The sequence below is a fragment of the Rhyacophila brunnea genome, unplaced genomic scaffold (genome assembly GCF_057557595.1).
Source record: "Rhyacophila brunnea isolate RB1 unplaced genomic scaffold, BYU_Rbru_1.0 scaffold_6, whole genome shotgun sequence".
Classification (NCBI taxonomy): Eukaryota; Metazoa; Arthropoda; class Insecta; order Trichoptera; family Rhyacophilidae; genus Rhyacophila; species Rhyacophila brunnea.
In genome coordinates, this window is record NW_028233276.1 from 44,032,454 (window position 1) to 44,049,352 (window position 16,899).

General features: G+C 33.2%; 1 long non-coding RNA gene across 2 annotated transcripts in view; it reads right to left on the reverse strand.

The window, feature by feature from the left end:
- The window catches only part of LOC147065706 (uncharacterized), a 432,281-nt gene that overhangs the window by 378,678 nt on the left and 36,704 nt on the right, over nt 1–16,899 (reverse strand). The gene's annotated exons all lie outside the window — the stretch shown is intronic.

Sequence of the window (16,899 nt, forward strand, 5' to 3'; positions counted from 1 at the left end):
ATAATACTGAAGACTTCGGAACCATTGAAAAAATGGAAACAATAATATAAGTACTGTGGAAACACTTTACACAGTCTATGGGAAGGCGTCAATTATATAGCCTTGATTTTTGATACATTCGTTGTGTAATTTAATTAGATAAAGAGATTGGGAACATTAAAAATGAGTAAATAATTTTGAGTTGGCGATGAACCGAGGGAAGGGGCGCCAACTTGTGATTGCCCTATGCCCCAATGTTGGGACGTGACAGGGTGGAAGAAAAAGAAATAATTTTGAAATACAGATGTATTGCCATTCTTGTGAAGGTAGTTATAAATTGTTGGATTTTTTTTCTATGGTAGGACCTAGTAAGGATTAAGTTCACCCCTATTTATTTATGCGTGGTTATTAATATACATATTATAATGTAAGCTACAAAGTACAAAGGACCAAGCCCTGCGCCAATACAGTTGTATTGTATGGCAGAATATGGTGGCTGATGTAACAGTATCAGATTAAATGTATAAAATTGATTTACACGCATGCATTCACCTCTCTCAACACATTTGAAAATGTATAAAAATAAATCAGGAAAAAAAACCAGTTTCGGCAAAAGGAATCGATAACGACTGTTGTTTACCTACATCGGGTATTTTTATCGGCGGCCACTGTTGTAGGTATATCTGAGCGAAGGATTTCCCATAAACTCTTGTACGAAATGAATAAATAAGTATAACGCATTTAATGGTGTAACAAATTACCGCAAGCAATACGTTCATGATTTTATTGACAGCTAGATTAGACAGGGTTAACTCGGATATCGAAAGTAAACAAATCATTGTGATTGGTTACAATATCAATTGATACTCAGTGGCAAATATAAATAAAGAATAAAGCGAAATAAAACTTTTCAATAATAGATTTATATTTTCGAGGATAATGGGTAAATAAAATATATAGAAATTAGATGACTAATATACAAAATTTCCAATTTTTTGGGAATATTTACATGAAAAATACTCATCCGCGTGAATTTATTAAATGAATAATACTTAGTCGTTATACGCCTAGTTCTGGCCTAGTCGAGGCCTAAATACATTAGGTATAATAACAATAATATGTCTGTAAATAAATTGACATTTTATAAAAACTGTTAACAAACATTTGAAATGTTTTGATACAAATTTCAACGTTTTTTATTCCGCCACGAATAGAAAACATGAACAAAAATACCGACAAATAATATGCAAGTAGAGATCGCGATCGAGAAATCAGAAAAGGCCAATCTCAAATCTAGAGAAATAAATTTTCCAACGATCACGACTTTTATTCTGAACGTAATTTTGTTATTTTTTTTTCGAGAATCACGAGAATTCACAAGAAACCCAAATATGTACACTCAAAATCTCGAGAAATAAAAAAAATCGATAAATCATAAGTTATACCTATATGCAAGTGATAGAACTGTTACCATGTTTGGAGGAAATTTTAATATTTCACCGGAGGTACCATTGCATGACCTCGTAGGTTTTCATTAAACCAACGAAATTTGTACGATGGGATCCGTCCAAGCTATTTGTTTTACTTTTGCATTAGTTTAGATGGGTTTAGATTTTTTTCCATGGGCATATATATAATAGTATTGTATACTAAAATAGGAAAACATTCCCAATGAATACTTATATCTCGCAGTACGCAAATAACGATAGGAAACTGCGATCAGTTTGGATTTAGAACCCACACCAAAATCCTTATTAAATACACCATACCATGTGATATGCTTGTGGGCATGGAACAACGTCGCTAGGAGTGGATAGTGTGCCACAGTGATAATATCTTCATGGTCTGGTATGCGAAACGGAAGCATATCCGTTGCGAAGACACGAAACCAATCAAGAGCTTTCTCTTCAATAAACCGGATGGGATATAGGGATCGGACCACCTAAACTTAGATAATAGTCATATGCAGCAATCTTGGAATAAAACGAAAAACATTTTATGATGTAGATATAACGATACTATTCCACGTAGACTAGCACTACTAGTACTAGTCTAGGTGGTAGTCTACGTAATAAATTTGTACTTCGACTAGTAGACGTAGTACAAATTTATAAGACGTTTTTGTGTAGCTTTTTGTCATCAAAAATAATAGTTTAAACTAAAAGATTATATACAATAAAATTTAATTAATATAACTGATAATACTGACTATTTATATCGGCCAATGGGTAGCCATATACAGCAAATTCTATCGGATAACAAATATTATGTTTGTGTTAGTGACCGTCTTAAATATTAAATTCACCTCTACCTACGTGAGGGTGAATTTAGATAGACGTTATTTCATAGTTTCAATAAAATCCGTTTACCTCACTCGGTGGAGACGATACTGTTTTCACATTATATCTTTAAAAAAATATATTGGTACGTTGTAAAAGTATTGAACATAATTTAGGTGGTACATATTAAAATTTGCTCAAAATAAATAAATTTAACTGAATCGAATAAACTTAGGAAATATTACTATTTATTATGTCACTTGTAACACATACATAACAAATAAATGCACATAATTTCTTAAAATACGTTAAGTAATTTGTTTGGTTTAAAATAAATACAATAGCTATTTAGGAACTATTATTATTATTTTATTGTGTAACACACACACATACATAATATATAAATTCACAAATACCAACGAGTAATGTGACACAGATTGTTCCATGAATAACAAACACAACTTCCGTTCATTCTTGGCTAACTTGGAAAGTGAGAGAAATTAATTCTCATAGGTGCCGTAATTAATTATGCATTTGTGGGATAAACCACAAAAGATGATCGACGTAACCAAACTTTTATTTTTGCGACAAAAACAGTCGGCAAGGAATGAACATTTTAAAAAGGCAAAATAAATAACACATTTTTTGTCAAATACACAATATGAATACAATACATATACGTAGGTAGGTACTTGAAATGTTTTAGAACCAATTCAATATAAGTATTTAGTGTATTAAGTAACTTAATAAAAAAGTGTATCAATAGCTATAAAATATTGTGCAGATAGCAGATGCCTGTTAAGGAATCAAATTGATCGTATTTATTTATAAGCAATGTTGAAAATATTATTAAATCGTTCTCCTTTTATGAATTACTCAATTCTAAGGTTTCTGCACCAACGAGTTACTTACTCCAAGGCAAAACCCAACCAAGAGAAGAAGTTTTCTATACGTACCTACATGGTGTCCAAAAACAGCGATTCCAACATTTAAAAAATGAAGGAATTATCATTGACCGATAACGTGTCTGAAGTGAGTAGCTGTTGAAGATTACTTTATTCCATAGTACACTTTCAGCCATCATCGCAGGTAGCAGTCTTTATACATGGATACGTGAACTCTCATAGTTAATACCCAAAATACTCAAATTTTACATGGTCTTCTACTTCAGCTTGCAAACGTCCACTGTTGAACATATGACTATTCCATTTCTCTCCATTGCGTTCGGTCAAGTGCCTTTCACATCCAACTCAGTCAAACAACATAGCATCCGTATATCTAGCAAGAGGTCTTCCAATACTACGAATGTCCCGTTAGACGTCTGGGGCCTTATGTTAGAACTTGCGAGTTGTAGTCGCCCGGTCGACATGACGTCATATGACAACATTGTGACGTACTACCGGAGTGATAATAGCATTCGAGAATATAACGCTACTAAAATAGTGGCGTTATCCATTGTCCCCATACACGAATAGGTGTTTCAGCATAATAATATCTATGGTGAGCCGTGTGCGTTGGACGGCTTGCCTCGAGCGTGTATTGGCTGACGTCACAATTACGTCATGTCGTCGGGTGACTTTATAGCACTAGTTAGAACATATGACTGCTGAATTCTAAAACCTATCTTCTCCCTGAAACTTCCATAAACGACCAATCGGTGATTTAAACGTCTGTCACAGCAGTTAGCCGTCGCTGTGGGCCCTAAGTCTGAGCCGGCTCTCACAACAAAACTTAAAAATCTAAATCATTTCAATATATACCAATATAGGTGGTAGCCGCCCGGTTAGTAGAAACTTACTTGCCTTAACACAGCCAGTGCTTAAAACACGCATGGCGTCTGATCATTAGATACATTTACATTCACTGCTGACCAGTAGAGGTGAGTTGGAAATACTGTCACCAGTTTGTGTACTAAATCTCCGATGAAACTACCCATACTCAGTATGTATGACCTAATATACTTGTTCCAAAAAACTTGTTCTGACATCATCGCGATTCGCTCGCCAGTTGGTAGACTTTCAACACTATTGACATTAAATACAAGTAGGTATATTTTAATCTATTAGTCTATGCATTCGAATGTATGCACAATAGGTCATAAATTTTGTGTCGCAGCATAGTGGTGAGGTGACGCACAGGCTTGTGACTGCTCAAAACATTTTCAAATTAAAAAAAAAACAGTTATTCATTTCTGTTAACAAGACTAACTAACAGAAAAACAACTCATAAATTTAAAATGTGTTTAAAACTTTTTAATAAATGGGACATTTAGAAAAGCCGAGCACAGTGTATTTTTAGCGATTCTATTAAGCCGATATTTAAAATACTAATATGGAGTTGGTTTTAATTCCACTTGAGTATGAGACTTATGTCGCATATGCACGCGCCAAATGCTCTAAATAGTATATAGTATTCCAAATACTAGTAAGTATTTTGGAACAAGTTTCGATACAAAGTATTTTTTTTATACTGGTAGTAAGTATACTTAGTCTCCAAAATCGACCAGTTTTCCCACCTCTACTGACCAGTGAATTACCACATTTATGTATCATTAATTGCTTGTGTCTTGAGCACTGACCGAGTTGTGGTAATTAACTGGTCAGCAGTGACTGTGTTAAAGAATAAAAGTGTCTCCACGTGCTAAATGCAGTGTTTAAATATATCAAACCCACCCTTTCACAAGAAATCTAGCTCGATCGTAATAAGTTGACCTAATGTCATTAGTTCACAGTTATAAGAGTTATATTTAACATTGTTGAAAATTTGAACGAAATTACCCATTTATAGCAATCATGAAAAACACAATAATCAAAAGGCAAAATTACACACCATAACATTAAAATAATTGCACCAAATAAACAATAGATTTCATACCCCGCCACTAACAGAAATCTATAAATAGAAATCTTAGAAATTCTTTTACTTCTCATGTCTAGCCGACGTCGTATTTAAATTCGATTTTCAAACTGCCCACGACGCTAAGACTAAATTTCGAATAAACAATATTATCACTGACATTTCAAGCAATCGCAAATCTTTTGGGATACCGTGTACAACAGATTGGAGGTATAATACCTGTGCTCACATTAAAGTGGAAGCCTTTAAGGAGGAAAGATGAATACATCCCAAGTTAAGGCACATCCATTCACGCGGTGGCCAATGAAATATGCATGGAACTGAGACGGAGGGCGGTGGAGGCCAGGAACAGTTTTGGCTGCAGGTCACATTCGCGGCCGCACGTGCATTGTTCATGGTTGCAATTGATACGTTTCAATGTGAGCGCAGGGCCGAACTGGGCCCTTACCAAGGCCACGTAAGTTAACACAAACCATGTTATACAATACAACACCCCAAGTAATATATTCAGGTAGAAATCTTTAATAATAGGTATATATTATTAGACATAACTCACATTTAGCAATTTCCTCATTTTTAGTTAATAATAATAAGTGATTCGAAATGCATTAATACAGTGGTTTCCAAACTTTATGTTACTACGCCTCCCTTTAAAAAAATCTAATCTTGGCGCCTCCCCCCCTGTATTTCATTAAATAATACAGACACCGTTTTAAATAGTCAACAATGTATAAATACAAAAATGAAAAAAAATATAAAAATAAACAAGGTTTTACCATTTATGTTTTATTCATTTTTAAATTAATTTCTTTTTCATGCGATCAATGTGCTTATTTCTTAGCACAATCAATTTTAATAGTAGTCAATCCTTTCCAGTTTCCTAAATTATATACGGGAGTTATCATTTAAATATATCAATTATCATATAGGTATCACATCAAATTGCAACGCACAACCACATATTTAAAATATTCATAAACCTTAAAACAAAGCAGCACCGCTGGCGACTTTTTTTTACTATTAATAAAATAATATGAAAAGTGCATTAGCAAACTAACCAAGAATTCAGAAAATAGATTTTTTTTGCTTCAATATATCTGGCGCAGAAATCATTTACAAGTGGAAACATGGCGAACTTATTTTTTGTAATTTTGATTTTTTTTTCTCTTTGAAGCTCCAATTTTGTATGAATGCCTTCAATTTGTCTTTTTGAATCAGTGAATGCATTAATGGTCCTTGCATTGATTTATTCACTCAATTTTTTTTAAACTTTCAACCAAATAGACAAGTTTAACGGCAAAATTATCTTCCTAAACAAATTTGCCTCGAATTTAAAAATTAAGATTTGACCCTTTTATTTAATTTTTTCACGAGATGTGATTCATGTGCATCACAACTCCCTACTTTAATTATAGTTTGTCAATTTATGGCTACGGCCGTATGTTGTAGCTTAACCACTAGGGAATGACAAAAGAAATGGCGTATTTAAAAAAAACACTACCTTATTCTTAGGTCAATTATTATTATAAAACAATCATTATTCATAAAATGTTTATCACACTTGAATGGTCAAGGACATAGCTTATAATAAATATCTTTAGAATCATCTTCAAATGTGTTAATCTTGCCGATTTTTTGAATAGTAAAATGCCTAATTCTTGTCAAATTTGGGATCACAGAGATTATCAATATAATTTTTTATCGTGAATATTTTACAAAAATTATCTCGAAATAAATTATACTAATGGTTTTATAAATGCGTTTAAAAATTAATAAATGTAAAAAATCCTAACACCACTGCACAGTTATGTACCGAAATATGACTATATTCTAAAACATTAGAGCGAGAGGTTTAAAAGAATACTATTTTATGTAACAAAAATACTTTATGCAGTCATCAAATGTTTAAAATAACCATAAAGGATAATAAGGCTTCAAAATTATATAAATAGATTATCTACAACGTTTAAGGAGTGTCCAGGATCATGGTTTGAAAATACAATAAAAACTCAATTTTGACCTTCGACGAGCATGTCCCCCCTTAAATCACATCAATTTGCACAGATTGCAACTTGCCACATTTGATTAGAATGCCGATTGTGCGTTTAAAATGTGGATTCAATTATTGTACTTTTTCATTAAACTTCAAAAAACTCTACTTTATTTAATTTGTTTTATTTTAGAAAATTATGGTTCATTGTTGATATATAATTTTTTTGCTACAAGATTGTTTGTTGGCTTGTTTTACCTGTTCCTTTCATTCTAAATGTCATGTGGACGTCTTGAATTAATAATTTGTGAGGTACACAATGTGTTTTTTTTAAATAAATAAACTGCTATGAACATATACGACACTACTCGCTATGTAGTCAAGTTGAGTATACTGTCATTTCCCTCCAGCATTGCCGGCTTTATTATTATTTATTTTCGTGATCAACCCTTACTATTTGTTGGTTTGGTACCGATTTGAGCCTCTCCAGATTCACAGAGACATCCCCAAATGGGGACGATTTGGGAATGTAACAATACGTTTCATAAGTTTGCACTCCGGCTCTAGGATGAAAATGATATAATATAATCTAAAAATATGTTTTTTACATAATATAAAAACTTTGGATTATACCACACATTTGTTTGCACATCGTGTTAGTAGAAGATTCGATAGAATAATATTATCCATGTGTATGTGAATCCTAAATTCAATACTTATGACGGATAAGACGGGTGGGTATTATATATATATATATATATATTTTTTTTTTTAACTATTAATATAAGCGAATATCATTTGATCTAATTTTATGCGAGGTAATCAGGCAAACGGGCGTATCAGTGTAGTAAAAAGTGCAAAGTTGTAAAACGTATACCTACTCTATAGTCTACAATCTATATAGTATTTTATTTTTGTAGTATCTACGATGCTATTACAAATTTTAATAAGTATATTTTAATTCTAAAATACGACTTCTGAACGTGCCTCAAATTAATAATCTCATTCCACCCCTAGCCGGAAGGAAAGGTAAAGTGGCACGTTTTCTATCTAAGACTGTCGGGGGTTGAAAAAATAAACCCAGTAGTGGAAATTAACTGTCGAATTACAGACAGCCATGCTGAATTTTTAAAGACGTGTTACGTACGGATTTAGAAACTGGAACAATCTATTAATATTTTAACTGAACTTTTATAGGACCTACGGACAGAAGTAAAGTTAAATAAAATTACTTATACTGGCAATATGCTAGCGTAGTATTTAATCCGCATTGGAATTATTTTGCTATTAGTGTCACACAGTGGCGAAGGGCGGAGGTAGGCTGTTAAGATCTGACACAAATAGTGCACTTGTCAAACTCGTTTTTGTTTTTATTGAACTAGTACTCCAATTTACAGGTGGTGTTGGTTAGTTTTTAAAAATCAATTAAACCCTGCCTAAACCAAACCATAATAGTTTTGGTTATGTTATGGGCGAATCGACAAAATAGTGCACACTTTTTCATTCACAGTTTAATTCACTAGCCCTGCCTAAACTAAGCCATAGTAGATAAAAAATATTATTTTATCTATAAAATATCAAAAATTATGTGATTTAATGACACAATTTTAGATATTTTATAGATAGACGATTATTTTTTGATTATTATCTATTATGGGTTGGTTTTCGCAGCGTTTAATTGAAGTCTTATAAAAAACTAACTACTTAACACCATCTGTAAATTGTAGACTTAGTTGAGTGAAAACAAATATGTATGATTGTAAATGTTATTGTGAACTAGCTATGTCTGATTTTAGCATCCTACCTCCACCCTTCGCCACTGATGTCACAGTATTCGCATTCATATAATAATAGGTACCTATTATGTATAATCGATTAGTGAGTTCAATGACGTGCGGTGACTTGCTTATAGGGATGCAGTTGAAAAAAAAACATATATATATTTGTACATTAAACTACATAGGTACCATAAAGCTATTATTTGTGTTTGTTATTGTGGAGAAGTTTGGCATTGTGAAGTAGTAGCAATGCGATATACCGAAAAATATTCTATTAATAATATAAACCGTTTATAAAAAGAACAGTAATTACTAATTAGAATGTACAGTTGCACAATACAGACATAAGTTATTTCTGGTGATGCTTCTTATCTACAGATCTATGGACTGCAAGCCACTGGCATTTAGTGTATCTCAATTACGTTTTGCAATCCCAGAACTTCGGCATTAGTATTCTCGACACCGATCCCGGGCACACTATCCCGGGATTGGCAAGAACATGAAATTTTGGCACAAAATTTACCTCCACTACCCACCAAAGTCGGTAATACAAAAATACATAAACAATTATGACATTATTTGGGGACTTTTTTTGCAGAAATATTAAGGCTATACCTATCTACTTCAGTTGAGGCATGGTCTAAAAAGATCGTGGCTAGGCGATGCGCGTATTGTGCAAATGCGTGCCGAACGAAATATAATTTGTCATAAAAATCCAACATGCGTCCATTTAATGTTATGTTTGTTGTTATACTACTAATAATAATAATATATTCATTGACATGTTTTCTTTTTTTAAGTAAATACGTAAAGTTTTTTAGTCATCTTTATACGATTTAAGAATATTTTCATCCGACGCCATGACAAAACAAATCGACGTGCGGACAACTCAACTGTCCGTCTCCGATTGGCGACTAGTGAGAAATTTCGTCGCACCTACTGTTGAAAATTAATTGTCGTTTCTTAATTCTTAATATTGAAAATATTCAGAAAATCAAAATGGATTCGACTCGGATTCTGGACGGAAATTAATATTTGTTTAATATAAGCTTTCGATATTGTGAATATTTTCTTTTTTGGGAAGAAAATTTCTCGGAAGAAGATAAAAAATAGGGTAAGTAAATAATTAATATTTTTAGGACCCCACCTTTTTTCAGTTTTTTTTTCCACCTCAGAATAAAAAGGTCTGTCATCGCTGTTTACGACAGTCGCTATATGACACAGGAAAGAACAATGAAAATTTGAAAAATATATATTAAATTAAAACACAATGCGATAATATCTACATTCTCGACATACAGTAGGTGTGAAAGAAACAATTTGATAAATATGTAGACGTGACGGAACTCAGTACATCGAGTTAAAAAAATACTTACAGAGAAGAGTATATTTTTATCAGTATCAACGGAGACGAAATGGGATGCTTGACGTATGCTTGTGGTAGATTAGATACATTTGTAATTATCCTAATTGCTTAGTGTCACATTATTGGTTTTCGAAGTAATGCCTTCAATTTAAATGTATGGATCTTACTTATTTATGCATCTACTAAAAATATGCGGAAGCAGTGTCATTCCGACTAATACCTAGAACCCCACTGGTTTCCAAAAGTGGAGATAGGCTGTTATGATCCGACATAAATAGTGCACACTAAACTTTGTGAGTCATACGAGAACGTATTTGTTTTTATTGAACTCAGAACATCGTGTTTTATTCCTCACTAAAATAGGTACCGACCTACCTGCATTAAGTATCCGATAGTCAAAAATCTTATGAGCATGAAAATAAATAAACTAAATATCTAGCGTTTTTTCAACACATTGAAAGCTGTTGGAGGCATCAAAAACGCTAATAAAAACGCCACAAGCGAGATGTGTTTTTTGCAAGCTAGATGCCTATCAAACAATCCGAAATCAGGCAAGAAAAACGATAAATTGACAACGCTGGTAACTAGCTTTTAAAACAACTTAAATAATATGTGCGGTGCAACAGTAAGTTATCCACGACGATATTTTAAGTGATGAGATCTATACTTAATGGAGTATGTATATTGATTTACTAAATTTAGTATGTGGAAGCAGATTCATTCGAATAAAAATCACTGAAATGTGTTCATTGCGATAGTTAAATGCGACTGAATATGTTAATGAATTGAAATAGTTCACTGTCGTCTTCTCCGTGAATACGAAATGGTCCTTGGCTTTAATCCGATGTTCCAATTACCACAAGCATGTCCACGAGTTTGCAAAACCTGGACGCGAGTTAATATATAGGCTAACCCAGCGAAGGCTGTACGGGCCGAGGACGGGCGCTGGCGAGAAGGCGGAAATCAGAAGGGGGCGAAGGGCGGCGCAACAAGAAGCCTGCCTGGGCGGGCAGAAGCCTAACAAGGCAAAGTGAATTTTCAAAGAACTGAATCGCTTTAAAAGGCCGCTATATTCATATTTTACCGGGCGTTTGCAATGTTGGTACACTGTATGTATAATTGAAAACTGAAAACTGTGAATAGCCAACGTTGAAAAATGTCCTAACTCGTAATATAAGGAAACGGATAGTGAAACGAATTTTGAAAATTCAAACTTAGTCGACGGGACGGGTGGACACATCGAGCATAGGCATAGACAACCGAACGTTGTAGGTTTCGTAATCTCTAAGGAAAGGTAAATTTGAATGCATCAGTATTCCTAATAAGAAGGTACTTGATAAATGTACCAATAATTGTGGAGAATACGTAGATCTAGGACCTAGATGTAAGCGAATACCCGTTAGTTGTTAGAAACTAGTCAATAGGTGTATTTGGGAAATACACACGCTCCTTTCACATTTACCGCTAATTTTAGATTTAGACTTTAAGAAGAAGAGAATTAACAAATTGACTAAATTATTGTTTATCCTAACAATGGTAGTGCACTAAAAAAATGAACTCAAATACATATTGTAAATAATCTACGCAGGGTTTTCAAAAACCTACCTAACGAGTCTTAATGTCAAACAACACTATCTACAAAATTGCTTTACAGGAGAGCCAAAAGACATTTTTTTAGTTTCTTGTAACTCAACAAAGGAGGTTTGTATTTAAACAATGTTCATATTTTATAATTTATTGTGTATTGTACATCTCGCTTATATAAAAAATATGAAAACAAAGGTAACTTTATGTAGTTAACGTTAACTTTACGGACGATTTAAGAAGAAACTAGAAAAAAATGACAGAGTTGCCTGACTATCATGTAGCCGAGAATGTAAAATAACGTTATCTAAAAATTTGTAGATAACGTTGTTTAACTTTAAAAACCAGTTACTGGTACATACGTTGCTTATCGATATGTATTATAACAGTACAACTCAAACCTAATCTAACATATACTTGACTGCGTTGCGTGAAGTTTTGGTACATTCTTACGCAATCCACAAAATATTGGGGTTTCGTATCAGGTCATAAATAAGTCACAAAACACCCTGTAGATTCAGTTACGCAGTGCCAGTGCGCCAATTTATCAAGACGAGTAAAATTATCGAATTTCACGGGGAAGTCCATTAATTAACAATCGTTCTGAGAGTCCCATCCACAGGGACGAACCGGGAGTTGTTCTAGACTACATCTATTTTTTCACAAAGGAACAAACATAATTTGTATAATAGATTTAGGCAAGTACAAAAACATATGTAAGTATTTATTGGATAATGCACATCGTCGTCCATGTACATACAATAATAAATAATGACTCATAATGTACGAAAAATCCAAAAACTACGAGAGGCATAGAAAGATGCATGTTGGACATGACGCGGAAAACTACAAAATCAAGCAATGAATAAGGATACACAAGAGTACGCGACGTGATGGGCGGAAAATGTCGCTCGGTGATTGGACAGCCGTTGGGAAAATTCAATCATACAGTGGTACTCAAGGAGCATCTAAACGACCGCATGGCCACTCTGGATTGGCTGGATCGACGAACTAACCAAGATTGGCGGAAGTATGTATATGACAGGCAAGAACTAGGTATCGATGCAAATTAATTGCATTCTTGAAAATTTTAATTTTTTATCACTCCGGAATTGTAATTGTGGCATTCTGAAACTTCTTCAATTTTCCATATTTTCTGGAAGCATTTGGTGGATGATTTGGTTGTTTTGTAAATTCCATCACTTGGTCACTCAACGTAATGGGCATTCGTCTGATGCCTCTTTTGCCAGGCACATTGGGCAGAACAATTAACCTTTCGAGGCTTTCTGGGCTACGGCGAATTTATTAAATCGATGTATATAAAAAAAACTAAAAATCGTGTCTAACCTACTTCAATAAATATAATATATATTAAAACGTATTAAGTACTTAAAAGTAAGTAATATCTTCCTTTAGTTCTTAAAGTAAGAGTAAAATAAATTCGAATTACAAAAATCTTTGTCCTCGAATATACTCAAAGAACTATGCGAAAATTTTAGTAGGTCATTCATGAAACATTTAATTTATGTGCAAGCTCCGGGTTGGGCCCTGTTTTCAATAGAGTATGGAAAAACTTTTCCCTTCGCGTTTATTAAATATATACGCAATGAATCATAAAAGGGGCCCCCAGCTAATTGAGAAGACATATAAAATTCGTATCAGGTTTGCAAGTGGGTATCTTTCTTGCCACTGTCGCGAAAGTACATAATTACTATGGATACTTATCTTATCCTTGTAACGATTGTTCTAAAATGCTTATAATACTCGTATGACCCACAAAAATCTAAAGTGATTATTTAAGAATCACTACGAAGAAGAAATTACATATATAGATTTGATTTTAAAATGTTTATAGGCTAGATATCAGAATTACAATAAGTGTATTTACGTCCTTTCCGTTTATGAAGCCTAATTTTGTATGTGGCCCAGTTTTTAGAATTAAGTAACTATATAAAACGTTCGGTTTTTACTTTTCAAACGAGGAACTATGTATACAAATCTGCAATTCATGTGTTCGATAAACTTACATTATACCTATGCCTATTTTAAATTAAATTAAATAATGTTTTTATCAAACCGAAAGGGAAATGAAATTATTTATATATATTTTTTTTTCAGCATACAACCTAATATTAATTGAAGGGTTGAAAATCTATATCGTCCTTTGTTTATTTTACCTTTAGAATTATGTAAACTTATCATATTATTATACTGACGTTCTTCTGTAACTTTGTAAAAATAAAAATGTAAGTTTTCACAAATGTATGGTTTTATTCTGTTTTTTGTTATATCTCAGCTTCACATTTTTGGCACTTAGACCCCCCCATAGACTTCAATTATGTTAGATGTCCTTTTTTTACTGACTAAAATAAGGTAATCGTATATAATTAATATTAATAAATTATTATGCATATAATATCGTGTTTACGAAACGAGTAAAGACTAAAATAATTATATAACCTAAATACACTAAGTCGATTAATGTAGCTAAGTGAAAGGATGCATAGATAAAGTACAGTGGTGTACACAGTCTTTATTAAATAAACATCGTATATGAATAAGGTGCATTGCACTTCCATCAAATTGGGCAGTTTTAGGTCGGGTTGGCTGAATGGATCAGTCACTCATAAAAGTCATAAATAAGAAACTGACATTCGGGAAGCTGGAAAGTAAACAAATACCTGATAGATTTCGTAGAAACGGATAGTGTCCAGTTGGATTTAAAGGCATTAACACTCCTGTTACTATATTGTCCACCTTAGGTTATATGCAAATATTTCAATAAAATGCACGTTGCCATATTAATATTCCGGCTATTCCTAGAATAATCAATATTACATCTAATTAAAATGTTATCATTTTCAAAATCGATAGCATTATCCAATAAATACATAATTACAAATGATAGATATCTGTCAGATTACATTTATCAGTCATAAATTATAAATGCACTTTGCAAACAGAGCGTCGCATTCCATTACGTACAAAAGAGATAGATCTAAAAGTAAATGGGACAAAAAAATACATACCTACTCAATTGTGAGAAAGAGATATAAAAGAAAGGTGTGAGATAATATTATTACTTGTAGGCTGTACAAATGTATGTATAGAAATATTCGTATGATTGAAATTAAGTTTTGATGCCTTTTTGATAATTTTATAGATAAAACAAATATTGATGAAACCTTATTAGACTTATTTATGTTGTCAAACTAGACACATTGTCAATTTCGTACGGGAACCCGAGGTGACATCACCCGCACCCAAACGAATTTATTATAATCGTAAAGGGAAGGTTAAGCATCTAAAATTTAGAGGATCCTGGATGGAGGCAGATGCTAGATAAGGTCAAGACCCTCACACGGTTGTAGCGCCAGGAAAAAGTTTGCGCTAATAAAAAGAATCGTGAGAATAAATACAGAAGATAATTACACTTCTATTCTAAGCGGCATAATTAATTATTCCCCAAATTAACAGCACACTTCTTATTCCGTTTAGCAAGAAATTAAGTACCTAATTCAGTAATTCCCAAACAAAGGTACCCGCGAGCCGTGTTCGGTGTTGCATGGAAACTCGCAAAAGCTTGTAAATAAAGTAGAACTTTTTAGTAATCAAATAAAAATGTTAAACGGGATATAATTTAAACTGTATGCGAATAGGTAGATCATGTGTTGCTTAGGCACTAAATACAAATGATGCGAGTGGTTTTCATTAGAATGGAAAAAATCGCCTGTGGGTCGCTAACATTCGAAGGTTTTATTAACGTGTAGGTACTAACTACGTCAGAATTGTTTTATAGATGTTTAAAATAAATTGTAATAAGTAAATTGTCAATATAAAATTTAAGACTTAAAATTGTAGGAGGGGCAAAATTTTGAGTGTATTTACGTGCGACACCACGCCTACATAATTGGACATAGTTATGCAAAAAGTAGCCAGTCCACAAAAATAAAAAAAATGAGATACGATATAGATCAGATGCGAGAAGGTTTTCTCTACGTTCTGCTGAAAATAGCCAAGCCGCAAAATAAGTGCCATTATCTCAGCTCGACATTGTTGTGGACTGGCTACATTCTGCATAACTACGTTCAATTATGCTTCTGTTATTATTTCACACATCCAGATATGGGTTGTTGTCCGTGATTTTACAAGTTTATGCCAACCAAAAAATGTTGGGTATCACTAATCTAATTCAACGTTTCTGCATAATTACCACAATTCCAACGCAACAATGGTAAACCTATGATGGTAATAAAACAGGTAAATTATTTATATTACGTTGCATACTTACATTACATTTATACATCAAAGAAGGCCATAAAAGAAAAGCCTGACCCTCTGAATTCGTAGTCAGGAAGCTTTAAAAGCTTATTTTAGCTTTCGTCAAAAGCTGTTTCCCGGGGTCTCCCTTTGAAATGGGGTTTCTATTTAATACTGGTTGACAGATGCATGGCGGTACACTTCATACGTCATACAGGACCGGTTATTTGAACCATTATTATTCGTTTTTTTGGTCTCACAAAAATACTGGGGTCGTATTGTAGAATATATGACATAAGCTAAGGGTCAGGTCAGGTGGATACTATCAAATAATAATATATTCACTTACACTATTGTGGCAATAGTTTTAGTCTTACTAAATATAAATATGACGTTTGACACACTTATAATATATGAATAATATTTCGTGTGGCAAGGTTTATTTGATAGGGCTGAAAGTGCTTCTGAAGCCCAGTCCAGGCCAATATACGCATTCCCGCAAAAGAATTATAATATAATGATTTGTAAACTTTTGCCGCCACACAAATGTCCGTGCGCAATCATTTGATTGAAACTAATGTACGTCCCGCACCTGCAAATATTACTATTGAATTAAATGTAGTTATACCGTGAAAATTTGAGCGCTTTAGTCTAAGCAACATTTCTCAAGACCGCGCGTCGTTATTTCAAATTCAAATATAAAGTTATACAATATAATATTTGCAGACGTTTTCGATGCAAATTAAGATGGATATGTGTATAAAATTTCAAATGTTTTTTGTTTTATTTGTTTACGGACAGATGAAT